This window comes from Heptranchias perlo, chromosome 1 (genome assembly GCF_035084215.1).
Source record: "Heptranchias perlo isolate sHepPer1 chromosome 1, sHepPer1.hap1, whole genome shotgun sequence".
NCBI lineage: Eukaryota > Metazoa > Chordata > Chondrichthyes > Hexanchiformes > Hexanchidae > Heptranchias > Heptranchias perlo.
Genome location: NC_090325.1, coordinates 197,016,795 through 197,031,414, shown reverse-complemented (window position 1 = coordinate 197,031,414; position 14,620 = coordinate 197,016,795). Strand labels below are relative to the sequence as shown.

The window sequence follows — 14,620 nt, the reverse complement described above, 5'->3', positions numbered from 1 at the left end:
ACTTTTTGGCCCAATCTGCCCAGGTCTCTATGCAACCGGCCTATCTGTTCTCTACTATTCACAACCCCATGCAATTTGGTATCAGTAGCAAGCTTGGAGAGGTTTGTTTCTATCACTTCATCCAAATCATTAATGTACGACGAAAACAATATGGGCCAATACTGGTGGTCTCCTTCTAGACACCTCCTTCCATGTAGATGCTGCTCCCTTACTAACTACACTTTGCATTCTCTGACTTAATCAAAAGCCTACTTGAAGAGCTTCCCTCCTATTCCTTTGTGCTTTGTAAAGTAATTTCCTATGTGGCACTTTATTAAAGGCTGGGGTTTTCTGCTTCTACGCTTTCCATCCTGCAATTTTTATCCCATTAATTTTAATGGGCAGAAAATCACATCCTGGTGAGTGCAGAAGTGGAAACTCCAGCCTGAGTATATTAAATCTGCTGAGTTCACCTTGTTAAGTAACTCAAAGAACTCTAGAAGATTTGTTAAGCGCTATTTGTTACCTGTAAAGCCAAGTAGACTACTTTTTATCATATTATGCTACTTCTCTATATTCCCTTTCAGGATATTTCCTATCATTTTCCCAATTACCAATGTCAACCTCACAGGTCTATGGTTCTCTGGGTTATCCTTCCACCTGTTTTTATAAATTTGCACCATGATACCAGAACTGAGAGGTTAGAGCTATCAGGAAAGGTTGGGGCTCTTTTCTCTAGACAAGAGAAGGCTGAGGGGTGACTCGATAGAGGTCTTTAAGATTATGAAAGGGTTTGATAGGGTAGACATAGAGAAAATGTTTCCACTTGTGGGGGTGGTCCAAAACTAGAGGTCATAAATATAAGATAGTCACTAATAAATTCGATAAGGAATTCATGAGAAACTTCTTTGCCCAGAGAGTGGTTAGAATGTGGAACTCGCTACCACAAGGAGTAGTTGAAGCGAATAGTATCGATGCATTTAAGGGGAAGCTAGATAAGTAAATGAAGGAGAAAGGAATAGAAGGATATGCTGATAGGGTGAGATGAAGTAGGGAGGGCGGAGGCTCGTGTGGAGCATAAACACCGGCATAGACCAGTTGGGCCGAATGGCCTGTTTCTGTGCTGTAAATTCTATGTAATATTTGCCTCTCTCTAGTTTTCTGGAGCCAACTTGACCCCAAAGAGACCCTGTTTTTCAGCTCACTAGTTGTTCGTTAGACAACCAATGAGCGCTAGGGCAGCAGTAGCCAACATGTGGCTCATGGGCCACAAGCAACTCTTTGGCTCTTCCAGTGTGGCTCAATGAACTCCGGTTCAACTCACTGACTGGACAGCCGTACTCACACAAGGGAGCACAAAACCATTTGAAGGGAGCAGGACACAGAAGCAGGAATTGGCATCGGGTTCAAGAGTGGAACTGGGATCTCAGGAGTGGGACCACAATTTTCTGAAGAGAACCTGAAAGGTGTTCAGCAGGCACCACATGAGCAGACAACTGTGTCGGGACAGAAACAGCAAAGTGGTGATAACTTTAGTTTGTAAAGTGTTAGCCTGTTGCTGATAATGGGTTGTGGGATTGCAGGCTTAATAATCCTGAATGTTTTTAAAATGTTGATGCTGAGCTGAAGTATCTGCTTTATGGAGCCCAGAGCCAAGGGTGTGTCACATTAATGCTCCAAATATATTGATTTTGAGTTGAAGTTTATCCTTTATACAGTCCAAAACTCTGGGAGTGCCACACCATAATTTGGATTTAGTTGTCTTGTTAGGGATTTTTATTTTAGTATGAGGGAGTGGGGGTGAGAAATGTTCAAAATTAATATTTTTTTGTACAGTAACATTTCTTTTTAAAGTTGGAAGCTATAATAAGCCTTCCATCTGGGGCTAGAAACAAAGGAACAGGAGGAGGCCTTTCAGCCCCTCGAGCCTGTTCCACCATTCAATTAGATCATGGCTGATCTGTATCTTAACTCCATCCAACCTGCCTTGATTCCGTAATCCTTAATACCCTTATCCAACAAAAATCTACCAATCTCAGTTTTGAAATTTTCAACTGATCTCCAGCCTCAACAGCTTTTTGGGAGAGTTCCAGATTTCCACTCCCCTTTGTGTGAAGAAGTGCTTCCTGACATCACCCTTGAATGGCCTAGCTCTAATTTTAAGGCTATGCCCCCTTGTCCTGAACTCCCTCACCAGCTGTTGCTTGTATTGGCAGTTGGAGGAGAGGGTGAAACTGGTGAGGTAGCTCTGTTGTCAACATGAACTTTATGACTGTACAACTCAACAAGATTGGAGAAATGGAAGAGGAAAAGAAAGTATGAGAATGAACATCACTCATTGTTGTCAGTGTGGGAGCTTCTTGTGAGCGTAATGGGAAACCAATGTCCTTTCTTCGTCATGAGTTTTCCCCAGTTCAAATCTCGCTGTCATTTCAGCATTCACCATGAGTCCACTGACAAGGATTTTCCAAATTATTCTGAAGTTCATTCTTTAAAAGTTAAGGCTATGAAAGTCACTTTGGAAAACAGAAAAATATTTTCAGCAAATGTGCTAACCAAGCCGAGACTGGGACTTCAGCTTGTTACCAAGATGTGTGCACAAAGCTTTACTCCAAGGGTGATTTTGTGAAAATGTGGATCAGTGATACTGCAGCTTTTCTATTCCCAGAAAATAATCAATTGGAAAAGTACATGTCACACAGTAATAAGCGGGATCTCAGATCTAAACAACGATGTTGAATAAAAACTGCATTCAGTTGTCCACATTTGGCATATTTAAGTCTTACATGACCAGGACAAGCCTCGGCTGGTTGTATTTGTACACACGGTGTCTGACGAAAAGACCTGCCTAGCATTGCACCATTTAAGCTGGGGTGTGCATATCAAGAAAGCCTGATGTCTGTTATTCAGCAAACCAAGGTATCATTACAGAAACCTACTGCCATCGTTACTGATGGTGTGCCAGCAATGCTAGGATCAGTAATGGAATTAACTGGACTTTGTAAAGCTGATGACAGCTTTCTTGAATTCTGGAAATTCCACTGCTTCATTTATTGGGAACAACTGAATTTGAAGTATGTCACAGAGATCGTTTTGGAAAGTGTCAGCTATATTGAAACATACACACTGAAGAACTCAATGATGGAAATCTCCTCTTTAGTGTGCAGTATGCTGGCTTTCTGGAGGAAAAGTAATCACTCGTTCTTTAAAAAACTCACCTATGAAAGTATTCATGGAAGAAAATGGCAAAGCATAGCCTGAACACATAGACCTTCAGTATGTTTTGGATTTGGCCTCTCCAGCAGACATGCTGCTGCATATGGACACATTAAATCCAGAGCTACAAGGAAACATGAAATTGTTGCCTAAAGTCACGCAAAGTGTGTTTCTCTTTATAAACCAATTTAAGCTGTTTCAGACTGATACGACATACGAACATACCAATTAAAAGCAGGAGTAGGACATTCGGCCCCTCGAGCCGGCTCTGCCATTTGATAAGATCATGGCTGCTCTGATTGTGACCTCAACCCTACTTTCCCGTCTACCTACTATAACCTTTGACTCCCTAATCAGGAATCTATCTAACTCAGCCTTAAAACTATTCAATGACCCTGCCTCCACCGCTCTCTGGGGAAAGGAGTTCCACAGACTCACGATCCTCTGAGAGAAAAGAATTCTCCTCATCTCTGTCTTAAATGGGAGACCCCTTATTTTTAAACTGTGGCCCCTAGTTCTAGTCTCTCCCACAAGGGGAAACATCTTCTCAGCATCTACCCCTCAGTTGCAGAATGCTGGGCTGACATTTCCCATCCATAATTAAGGTAAATATGGAGAGAGTCTGGTCTTAAAAATAGTTTTTCTAAATGATTTAAAGATTTGAGGTTGAAATATCATCAGTTTAGATTGTTCATTGATCCTTTTTTTATTCGTTCATGGATTGTGGGCTTCGCTGGCAAGGCCAGCATTTATTGCCCATCCCTAATTGCCCATGAGAAGGTGGTGGTGAGCCGCCTTCTTGAACCGCTGCAGTTCGTGTGGTGAAGGTTCTCCCACAGTGCTGTTAGGTAGGGAGTTCCAGGATTTTGACCCAGCGACGATGAAGAAATGGTGATATATTTCCAAGTCGGGATGGTGTGCAATTTGGAGGGGAACGTGCAGATGGTGTTGTTCCCATGAGCCTGCTGCCCTTGTCCTTCTAGGTCATAGAGGTTGTGGGTTTGGGAGGTGCTGTCGAAGAAGCCTTGGCGAGTTGCTGCAGTGTATCCTGTAGATGGTACACACTGCAGCCACGATGCGCCGGTGGTGAAGGGAGTGAATGTTTAGGGTGGTGGATGGGGTGCCAAGCAAGTGGGCTGCTTTGTCCTGGATGGTGTTGAGCTTCTTGAGTGTTGTTGGAGTTGCGCTCATCCAGGCAAGTGGACAGTATTCCATCACAATCCTGACTTGTGCCTTGTAGATGGTGGAAAAGCTTTGGGGAGTCAGGAGGTGAGTCACTCGCCGCAGAATACCCAACCTCCGACCTGCTCTTGTAGCCGCAATATTTATGTGGCTGGTCCAGTTAAGTTTCTGGTCAATGGTGACCCCCAGGATGTTGATGGTGGGGGATTCGGTGATGGTAATGCCGTTGAATGTCAAGGGGAGGTGGTTAGATTCTCTCTTGTTGGAGATGGTCATTGCCTGGCACTTGTCTGGCGCGAATGTTACTTGCCACTTATCAGCCCAAGCCTGGATGTTGTCCAGGTCTTGCTGCATGCGGGCACGGACTGCTTCATTATCTGATGGGTTGCGAATGGAACTGAACACTGTACAATCATCAGTAAACATCCCCATTTCTGACCTTGTGATGGAGGAAAGGTCATTGATGAAGCAGCTGAAGATGGTTGGGCCTAGGACATTGCCCTGAGGAACTCCTCAGGGGAGGGGGGGTGCTGGAATGGGGCAATCCAGGTTATTTTTGTGCAGCCCAGAAGGGCACTCCTGCTCCTTCTGGTCCTACAGAAATAAAAAACTTACCTTTGGGCTCCTCTGCAGCTGGCCTGCTGGCTGCAATTGGGCGGAGTGCGCATGGCTCATGCCCCGTCCAGGTTTGGCTTAAAATGGCAATCGGGGTCCAGTGTACATTATGGGACCTAATTCACATGTTAAACCGCCTGAAACAGGCTGGCATTTTGGCCGCCCAGCGGCAGAACCTTGTGAAGGTGGCAATGACCAGAGGACCAGCGTAAAAGGGGCAGTTAGCGAATTTCGGGCCACTACTGCCCTGCTTATCCGGGTGGCCTAAGTTAAACCCTACTTCATAGAATTTTACTGACCAAGAGCCCATTCGGCCCATTGCCCCAATACAGGTTCTCAGAAAGAGCGTAATCCTGATCAAATATTTATGCACTTCCCTTTAAAAGCTATTATGGATGCCGCTTCTATTGCTGTTTCTGTAGGGCTTTCGTGTTCTAACGGACCTCTGCGTAAAAAAAATCATAACCTACACCTTCATTCTTTTTGATGATGACCTTAAATTTACACCCTCTAGTTACCAATTCACTGACCAGTAGAAAAAGTTTTTCCCCTATTTTTGTTATCAAAACTCTTTATAACTTATATATCACATATTTATAATATATTAAAAAGTCTTAATACTTTGTCAAGTCAAAAAAACAACTTGCATTTATACAGCACTTTTAATGTAGAAAAACATCCCAAGGCAGTTTAGAGGCATAATCAGACAAAAATATTCACCAAGCCAAAGAAAATTATTGGGACGGGTGATCAAAAGCAGGTCAAAGAGGTGAGTTTTAAGGAGGGTCTTAAAGGAGGAGAGGGAGGTGGAGAGAATTCCAGAGCATGGGACCTAGACATTGAAGGCTGCCGATGGCGGAATGAAGGGAGGGGGTGATGCACAAAAGCCCTGAGTTGGAGGACAGAGAGTTCGGGAGTTTATAGGACTGGAAGAAGTTACAAAGACAGGGAGGGGCAAGGCCATGTAGGATTTTAAACACAAGAATGAGAATTTTAAATTGGTGGCATTGGGGACCAGGAGTGATGGGTGAGCCGGACTTGGTGCAGGATAGGATATGGCCAGCAGGTTTTGGATGAGCTGAAGTTTATAGAGCGTGGAGGATGGAAGGCCAACCAAGGCAACATTGGAATAGTTGAGACTGGAGGTGACAAAGGCATGGACGAGAGTTTCAGCAGCAAATGGGCTGAGGCAGGGGCAGCGGTGGGCATTGTTATGGAAGTAGAAGTAGGCAGTCTTTGGGATGGAGAGGATATGGGGTCGGAAGTTCAGCTTGGGGCCAAATAGGATGCCATGTCTAGTTCAACCTGAGACAGTGGCCATTGAAGGGGGTGGAAACGCTGGCAAGGGTACGCAGCTTGTGGCAGGAGCCGAAGATGATGCCTTCTGATAATAGTTTTCTGACACGCTGGTTTCCACCATGCCCTTTCCATCATGCTATTTCTATCAAATTAAACTTACTTATTTTATTTACCTCTAATTCGTCAGCAAAACCAGCACTTTTATCTCCTTTCCCACTGAATAGCAATAGCAACAGCAACATGACATGGCTGCCCAGTGTCACTGCATTGCTGCATTTCCCAAAGCAGAAGGACCATTGATTGCAGCTATGTGGCCATCTGGCCAGCATTTCTTCTGCCATCATTTGCTGCACCTCACCTGAGTACCCTGACTCACTTAGTGTTACCTTCTGAAGCTGTGATTGTACATCATGCAAATAAGCTGAACCCAGAAATACAGCTGGGTTCTGCATCGTTCAAATTGGGTACATGCAAACCTATGCTGGGCACAGGACCATTATGAAAATTGGCCCAAGAAGTCTTAATTTTATTAAATGCTGTGCCCTGCAGTTATGGGAAATATAAGAAAGACAGAACATGAATTTATTACAACTACAAGACAGCCCAAAGTAGTTCATATTCAATGGATTACTTGTGTCACCGTCATTATGAAAGCTAATGTAGCAGCCAATTTGCACAGAACAAGGTCCAACAAATAGTAAATAACCAGCCAATCTGAAAAAATCCCTTGAACAAATCCCCTTCCCGCAGTGATTGGACCCTCTTCCCTGGTTGTGACTGAATGTTGAGCTGGCCTTCAGATTGGCCAGTTTGTTTGTGGCAGGATGGCCGGGGCAGCAGGAGGAGGATTACTTGAAAGGGTTTGTCCACATTGATAACTCTTTCATCTTAATTATTTGTAGGGCTTTGCACAGCAATGCTGCAGCTGGATCTAAGCAGGCCTGTGCGGCACCACAATTCAGGAAGGATATATTGGGCTTGGAGGGGGTGCAGCGCAGATTCACCAGAATGATACTGGGGTTAAAGGGTTAAATTATGAGGACCGGTTGAATAGATTAGGCTTGTATTCCCTTGAGTATAGAAGATTGAGGGGTGATCTAATTGAGGTGTTTAAAATAAGAAAAATATTCGCTGGGGTAGATATAAAGAAACTATTTCCTCTGGTGGGGAAATCCAGAACAAGGGGCCATAATCTTAAAATTAGAGCAAAGCCATTCAGACGTGAAATCAGGAACCACTTCTTCACACAAAGGGTAGTGGAAATCTGGAACTCTCTCCCCAAAAAGGCAGGGGATGCTGGGGGCCAATTGAAGCTTGAGAGACTGAGATGGGTCGATTTTTGTTAGGTAAGGGTATCAAGGAATATGGGTCAAAGGCAGGAAAATGGGGGTTGAGGTACAGATCATCTGTAATTTAATTCAATGGCAGAACAGGCTCGAGAGGCTGAATGGCCCACTCCAGCTCCTAGATGCGAAAACAGATTGAGAATCAGCTCAATCACAGGCGCTGGAGAGACAGGTTTCAGCCGCGAGGGTAGTGCCGAGAAGCAGCATGAGGTTGGGAAGTACAGCACAACATGCATAGGCGTTAGGAAGGGACGCATCGTGGCAACAGTGCAGGCTGGCCAGCAAGTGGCTGATTTTCTGCACATTAATGTAACTCTTTATCACAGCCCGAAAATTGGTGCACACTGGCCAAAAACCAAAACTAAAATGAGCCCCAATTAATTTGCAACCTTAGTCCCTGCACCACAGTGGTAATCTGACAGGGAACCTCAATTATTGTATCAGCCGCCACCGCCACTGTTCTCCTTAGCCTTATGTTAGACATTTAATAAAATCTACCGCAATATTTCACGGGTGGTGTCCCCGCTTGAATTTCTGAAAAGATTCCTCATAATTAAAATCCAGATGGTCCTGATTTCACCTTAACCCTGAATTTATTTTTTAAAAATCACTGGTTGATTAATGAACACAGATAATTTTACAATAAATAAAATTACACAGATCGTAAACCCCATTGTTGAGACTTAGAGAAAGTAGTTGGATTTTTTAAAAGAATGACAATACTGGAAATAATTTGAAAGGTCTGGTGTCTGAGAGTAAAGGTTCAGCATAAAGTATTAAAGCAACAATGCGACATCGGACTGTTACATCCGTGGGAACACTTCCTGGGTCAGGGAATGACAGAGCATTTTTATTAATATTAGTATCCCTACAAAACAACGCCCCTATGACCCACAGCAGTTCCATACTAAACAAGTGTCGCTAACTTGCAAAGCACCAGCGGAAGAAATTTGCATTACGCCCTTCAGTAGTACAGTAATTCGTTGGCCAAACCATCAAGAACAGCACCAATAAACAAATGCAACTGCATACATTTGTTTTAACACAATGCAGCTTTTGCCACAGTCCCCACAACGCTAAAATAGGTTGGAGAAAAGGCATTTTAGTCTCAAACCTTAAAAATTAACGATAGCTACTCTATTCAGATATACCCGAGGTTCCCAATGCAGTAAAAGTAATCAATATCCCGGCTCCTTACCGTGCGGTATGAGGCTGATCTCAACTGTCCAACTTTCTTCCCTCAAGGACTTCCAACCTGGAATTTGCATCCTGGGTTTATTAAGGAAACAGCGATCTGCAAACTAGTCCCCACCATCCCTAGCGACCGCATCTGCTCCTTCACATTGCTGTGGGCTACATGTACATTCATTCACACACAAGATCGCCACTTGGATGTTAAGGCCTGTGCTTTTCAAACTTTCAGCAACTCACCTCCCTTCTGCTTCCACCACTTTATCAGTCGGGCATTCCATACCCTAGTAGCCCTCTGTTAAAAAAATTCTTTTAAGCTTTCCCCTTCATACTTTCAGTGAAAATCTTAAATGTATAACTTTTAGTTACCAAACTGACGACCAGAGGAAATAGTTTTTCCCAATTTACCTTATCAGAACCTCTCATAATTTTGAATATCTCGATTAGATCTCTTAACTTCCTTTGATCCAATGAAAAAAAGCCCTAGTTTCTCTAGTCTCATCACTAAAGCCTCTCATCCAATGTCATCTTTAGTGAATCTTTCCTGCATCCTTTCCATGGAGTTAACATCTTTCCTGAAGTAAGGCACTCAAATTCCAACAAGACACAATATTCCAACTGCAGCATAATCAATGATTTGTATAGATTTCGTATTACATTTTTGCTTTTGTACTTGATGCCTCTATTTATAGATGATTTCCACAACATTCACCTGAGGAAGGAGGAAGCCTCCGAAAGCTTGTGAATTTCAAATAAAATTGTTGGACTATAAGTTGGTGTTGTAAAATTGTTTACAATCTATTTATAGAATCATAGAATGGTTACGGCACAGAACGGGGCCATTCGGCCCGTCGAGCCTGCGCTTGCTCTCTGCAAGAGCAATCCAGCTAGTCCCACTCTCCCCCTCTTTCCCAGTAGCCCTACAACGTTTTCTCCTACAGGTACCTATCTAATTCCTTTTTGAAAGCTACAATTGACCCTGCTTCCACTACCCCCTTGGGCAGTGCATTCCAGATCCTCACCACTCGCTGCGTAAAAAAAATTTCCCTCATCACCTTCGGTCCTTTTGCCAATCACCTTAAACCCACGTCCTCTGGTTCTCGACTCTTCCGCCAGTCGGAACAGTTTTTCTTTATTTATTTTGTCTAGAACCTTCATTATTTTGGACACCTCTATCAAATCTCCACTCAACCTTCTCTGCTCTAAGGAGAACAATCCCAGCTTTTCCAGTCTATCCACGTTACTGAGGTCCCTCATCCCTGGAACCATTCTAGTAAATCTTTTCTGCACCCTCTCTAAGGCCTTCACATCCTTCCTAAAGTGCGGTGCCCAGAATTGGACACAATACTCCAATTGTGGCCGAACCAGTGTTTTTATAAAGGTTCAACATAACATTCTCGCTTTTGTACTCTATGCCTCTATTTATAAAGCCCAGGATCCCATGTGCTTTCTTAACCACTTTCTCAACCTGTCCTGTCACCTTCAACGACCTGTGTACATATACCTCCAGGTCTCTCTGTTCCTGCACCCCTTTTAGAGTTGCACCATTTAGTTTATATTCCCTCTCCTCATTCTTCCTACCAAAATGTATCACTTCACATTTCTCAGCGTTAAATTTCATATACCACGTGTCCGCCCATTCCACCAGTCTATGTCATCTTGAAGTCTACCACTATTTTCCTCACTGTTTACTACACTTCCAAGTTTTGTGTCATCTGCAAATTTGGAAAATGTGCCCTGTATATTTGAGTCCAAGTCATTAATATATATCAAGAAAAGCAGTGGTCCCAGTACCAACCCCTGGGGACCACCACTGCATACCTCCCCTCCAATCTGAAAAACAACCGTTCACCACTACTCTCTGTTTCCTATCACTTAGCCAATTTCGTATCCATGTTGCCACTGCCCCCTTTATTCCATGGGCTTCAACTTTGATGACAAGCCTATTATGTGGCACTTTATCAAATGCCTTTTGGAAGTCCACATACACCACATCAACAACAAGGTGAGTATTTCTACTATTCTACAGTGCAGCAACTAAAGTAAAAAGAAAGGCAAGGTGCGCAGGTCTAATAGAAAGTAGCGTTTTTGGTGAATCAAGGTCCCTAGTGTCATTAACATTCTCTAAATTAAGAGTAATTTAAAGGAGTAAACTCCTTAAAGGGAGTAACTAACAAGTTTAATCTAAGGCAAGTCATGGCAGTAGAGTTTGCACCCGTGATATGCTCCTCCTGCGCTATGTCGGAAGTCATGGACACTACCGGTGTCCCTGGTGACCATGTGTCCAACTGCAGCTACTGGCTAACTGCATTTCAGAGCTGGAGCTGCGGGTGGATTCACTGTGGAGCATCCGCGATGCTGAGATTATCGTGGATAGCACGTTCAGTGAGGTGGTCACACCGCAGGTAAAAATTACGCAGGCAGAAAGGAAATGGGTAACCGCCAGGCAGAGTAAAAGGACTAGGCAGGTAGAGCAGGAGTCCCCTGGGGCCATCTCCCTCTCAAACAGATATTCCGCTTTGGATATTGTTGGGGGAGATGGCTTATCAGGGGAATGCAGCAAGAGCCAAGACCGTGGAATGACGAGTGACTCAGCTGCACAGGAGGGGAGGAAAAAGAGCAACGGTGATAGGCGATTCCATCGTAAGGGGAACAGATCGGCGTTTCTGGGGCCGCAGACGTTACTCCAGGATGGTATGTGGATGCTAGGGTCAAGGATGTCACGGAGCAGCTGCAGACATTCTGAAGGGGGAGGGTGAACAGCCAGAGTTCATGGTCCATGTCGGTACCAATGACATTGGTAAAAAAAGGGATGAGGTCCTGCAAGCAGAATATAGGGAGTTAGGAAATAAATTAAAAAGCAGGACCTCTAAGGTAGTAATCTCAGGATTACTCCCAGTGCCACGTGCCAGCGAGAGCAGAAATAGGAGAACAGACCAGATGAATGCGTGGCTTGAGAGACGGTGTAGGAGGGAGGGGTTTAAATTCCTGAGGCATTGGGACCGATTCTGGGAAAGGCGGGACCTGTAGAAGCTGGTCGGGTTGCACCCAAGCAGAACCGGGACCAATATCCTCGCGGGGGCATTTGCTGGTTCTGTGGGGAAGGGTTTAAACTAGTATGGCAGGGGGATGGGAACCAAAGGGCAGGTACAGATAGGACAAATTCAGACCAGGAAACGGAAAGTAGAAAAGCAGTTAGTGAAGTAGTTAGCGACTCAGAAAGGCAAAAGAAGCAAAGGTTAAATAGTGTTTAGCACAGGAATTTGACAGGGTTAAAGGGTATATACTGCAATGCAAGGAGTATTACAAACAAAGCAGATGAGCTAAGGGCACAGATAGACACATGGCAGCATGATATCATTGCTATAACGGAAACCTGGCTTAAAGAGGGGGATAATTGGCAGCTCAATATCCCTGGATATCGAGTTTTCAGGCAGGATAGAGTGGGTGATAAAAAAGGAGGGGGGGTAGCATTATTGGTTAAAGAATCAATTACAGTTGTGAGAAGGGATGATATGCTAAATGGATCATCAATTGAGGCCATATGGGTTGAGCTAAGAAATAAAAAACGGGCAGTCACGCTACTAGGAGTGTATATAGACCCCCGAATAGCGAAAGGGAAATAGAAGAACAAATATGTAGGCAAATTTCTGAGTGCAAAAATAAGAGGGCAATAATAGTAGGGGACTTCAATTACCCTAACATCAACTGGGATTCAAACAGTGGGAGGGGCACAGAGGGCACAAAATTCTTGATCGGCATCCAGGAGAACTTTTTTAGCCAGTACGTGACAAGCCCAACAAGAGGGGATGCAATTCTAGATTTAGTCCTGGGAAATGAAGATGGGCAAGTGGGTGACCATATTGGGGATAGTGACCACAATTCAGTTAGTTTTAGCATTATTATGGAAAAGGACAGAGTTAAATCAGGAGTAAACATTTTAAATTGGGGGAAGGCAAATTTTACAGAACTAAGAGGTGATTTGGCAGAAGTGGACTGGACACAACTACTTGAAGAGAAATCAGTGGCAAGCCAGTGGGAGGCACTAAAAAGTGAAATTCTACGGGTACAATGCAGACACGTCCCCTCAAAGAAAAACGGTGGCACTGCCAAATTTAGAGCCCCCTGGTTGTCTAGAAGTATACGGGGCAAGATAAAGCAGAAAAAGAAAGCTTATGACTGTCACAGAAAACTAAACACTGCAGAAAGCCTCGAGGAGTATAGAAAGTACAGGGATGATGTAAAAAAGGAAATAACGAAAGCAAAGAGAGGGCATGAAAAAATATTAGCTAGTAAGATTAAAGAAAACCTAAAGATGTTTTATCAGTACATTAAGAACAAGGGGATAGCTAAGGAAAAGGTGGGACCTATCAGGGATGATAAGGGTAACTTGTGTGTAGAAGCAGAGGATGTGGGTAGGGTTTTAAATGAATATTTTGTCTCCGTATTCACAAAGGAAAGGGATGATCCGGACGTAGTAGTTAAAGAGGTGTGAAATATTGGATAAGGTAAATATAACGAGAGGGGAAGTACTAGAGGGACTGGAATCCTTGAAAGTTGATAAGTCACCAGAGCCTGATGGATTGTTTCCTAGGCTATTGAAGGAAAGCAGGGAGGAAATAGCGGATGCTCTAAGGATCATTTTCCAATCCTCACTAGATACAGGGGAGGTACCGGAGGACTGGAAGACTGCAAACGTAGTACCATTGTTAAAAAAGGGTACGAGGGAAAGACTGAACAATTATAGGCCGGTCAGTCTTACCTCGATGGTGGGCAAACTATTAGTATCAATACTGAGAGATAGGATAAACTTCACTTGGAAAGGTATAGTTTAATCAGGGATAGTCAGCATGGATTTGTTCAGGGAAGGTCATGCCTTACAAATCTGATTGAATTCTTTGAGGAAGTGATAAGGAGCATTGATGAGATTAGTGCAGTGGATGTTGTCTACATGGATTTTAGTAAGGCATTTGATAAAGTCCCACATGGCAGACTGGTCAGAAAGGTAAAAGCCCATGGGATACAGATATATGTGGCAAATTGAATCCAAAATTGGCTCAGTAACAGGAAACAAAGGATAAAAGTCGATGGATGTCTTTGCAAATGGAAATCCGTTTCAAGTGGTGTGCCACAGGGCTCAGTGTTGGGTCCCTTGCTGTTTGTGGTATATATTAATGATTTGGACTTGAATGTAGACTTCGGCGTGATTGGCAAATTTGCAGATGACACAAAAATTGGCCGTGTAGTAGATAGTGAAGAGGATAGCTGTAGACTCCAAGAAGTGGAGTGCACATACAGGATACACTACTGCAAAGTTGGTGGAGTTGGTGCAGTGGGCGGAAAAGTGGCAAATGGAGTTCAACCCGGAGAAATGTGAGGTAATGCACTTAGGGAGGGCAAACAGTAAAAGGGAATACGCAGTAAACGGGAATATATTGAGAGGGATAGAGGAAGTGAGAGACCTAGGAGTGCATGTGCACAGGTCCCTGAAGGTGGCAGTACCGGTAGATAAGGTTGTGAAGAAGGCATACGGAATGCTCTCCGTTATTAGCCGAGGTATAGAATACAAAAGCAGGGATGTAATGATGGAACTGTATAAAACACTAGTAAGGCCACAGCTGGAGTATTGTGCGCAGTTCTGGTCACATTACAGGAAGGATGTAATTGATCTGGAGAGAGTGCAGAGAAGATTTATAAGAATGTTGCCAGGGCTTGAAAATTGCAGCTACGAGGAGAGATTGGATAGGCTGGGGTTGTTTTCCTTGGAGCAGAGGAGGCTGAGGGGTGACTTG

At 43.9% G+C, this 14,620-nt stretch overlaps 1 protein-coding gene across 2 annotated transcripts in view; it reads right to left on the bottom strand.

Annotated features, from left to right (window-relative positions):
• bdh2 (3-hydroxybutyrate dehydrogenase, type 2) overlaps positions 1-14,620 on the bottom strand; it is a 78,381-nt gene that overhangs the window by 39,333 nt on the left and 24,428 nt on the right. Inside the window, exon 1 of one of the 2 annotated variants that reach the window (XM_067975861.1) lies at positions 8,836-8,925. The exons of the other annotated variant lie outside the window; for it this stretch is intronic. The gene's annotated coding sequence lies outside the window, so the exon portion shown is untranslated. Of the gene's footprint in view, positions 1-8,835; positions 8,926-14,620 lie in introns of those variants that run through there. 2 annotated transcript variants of the gene reach the window in all.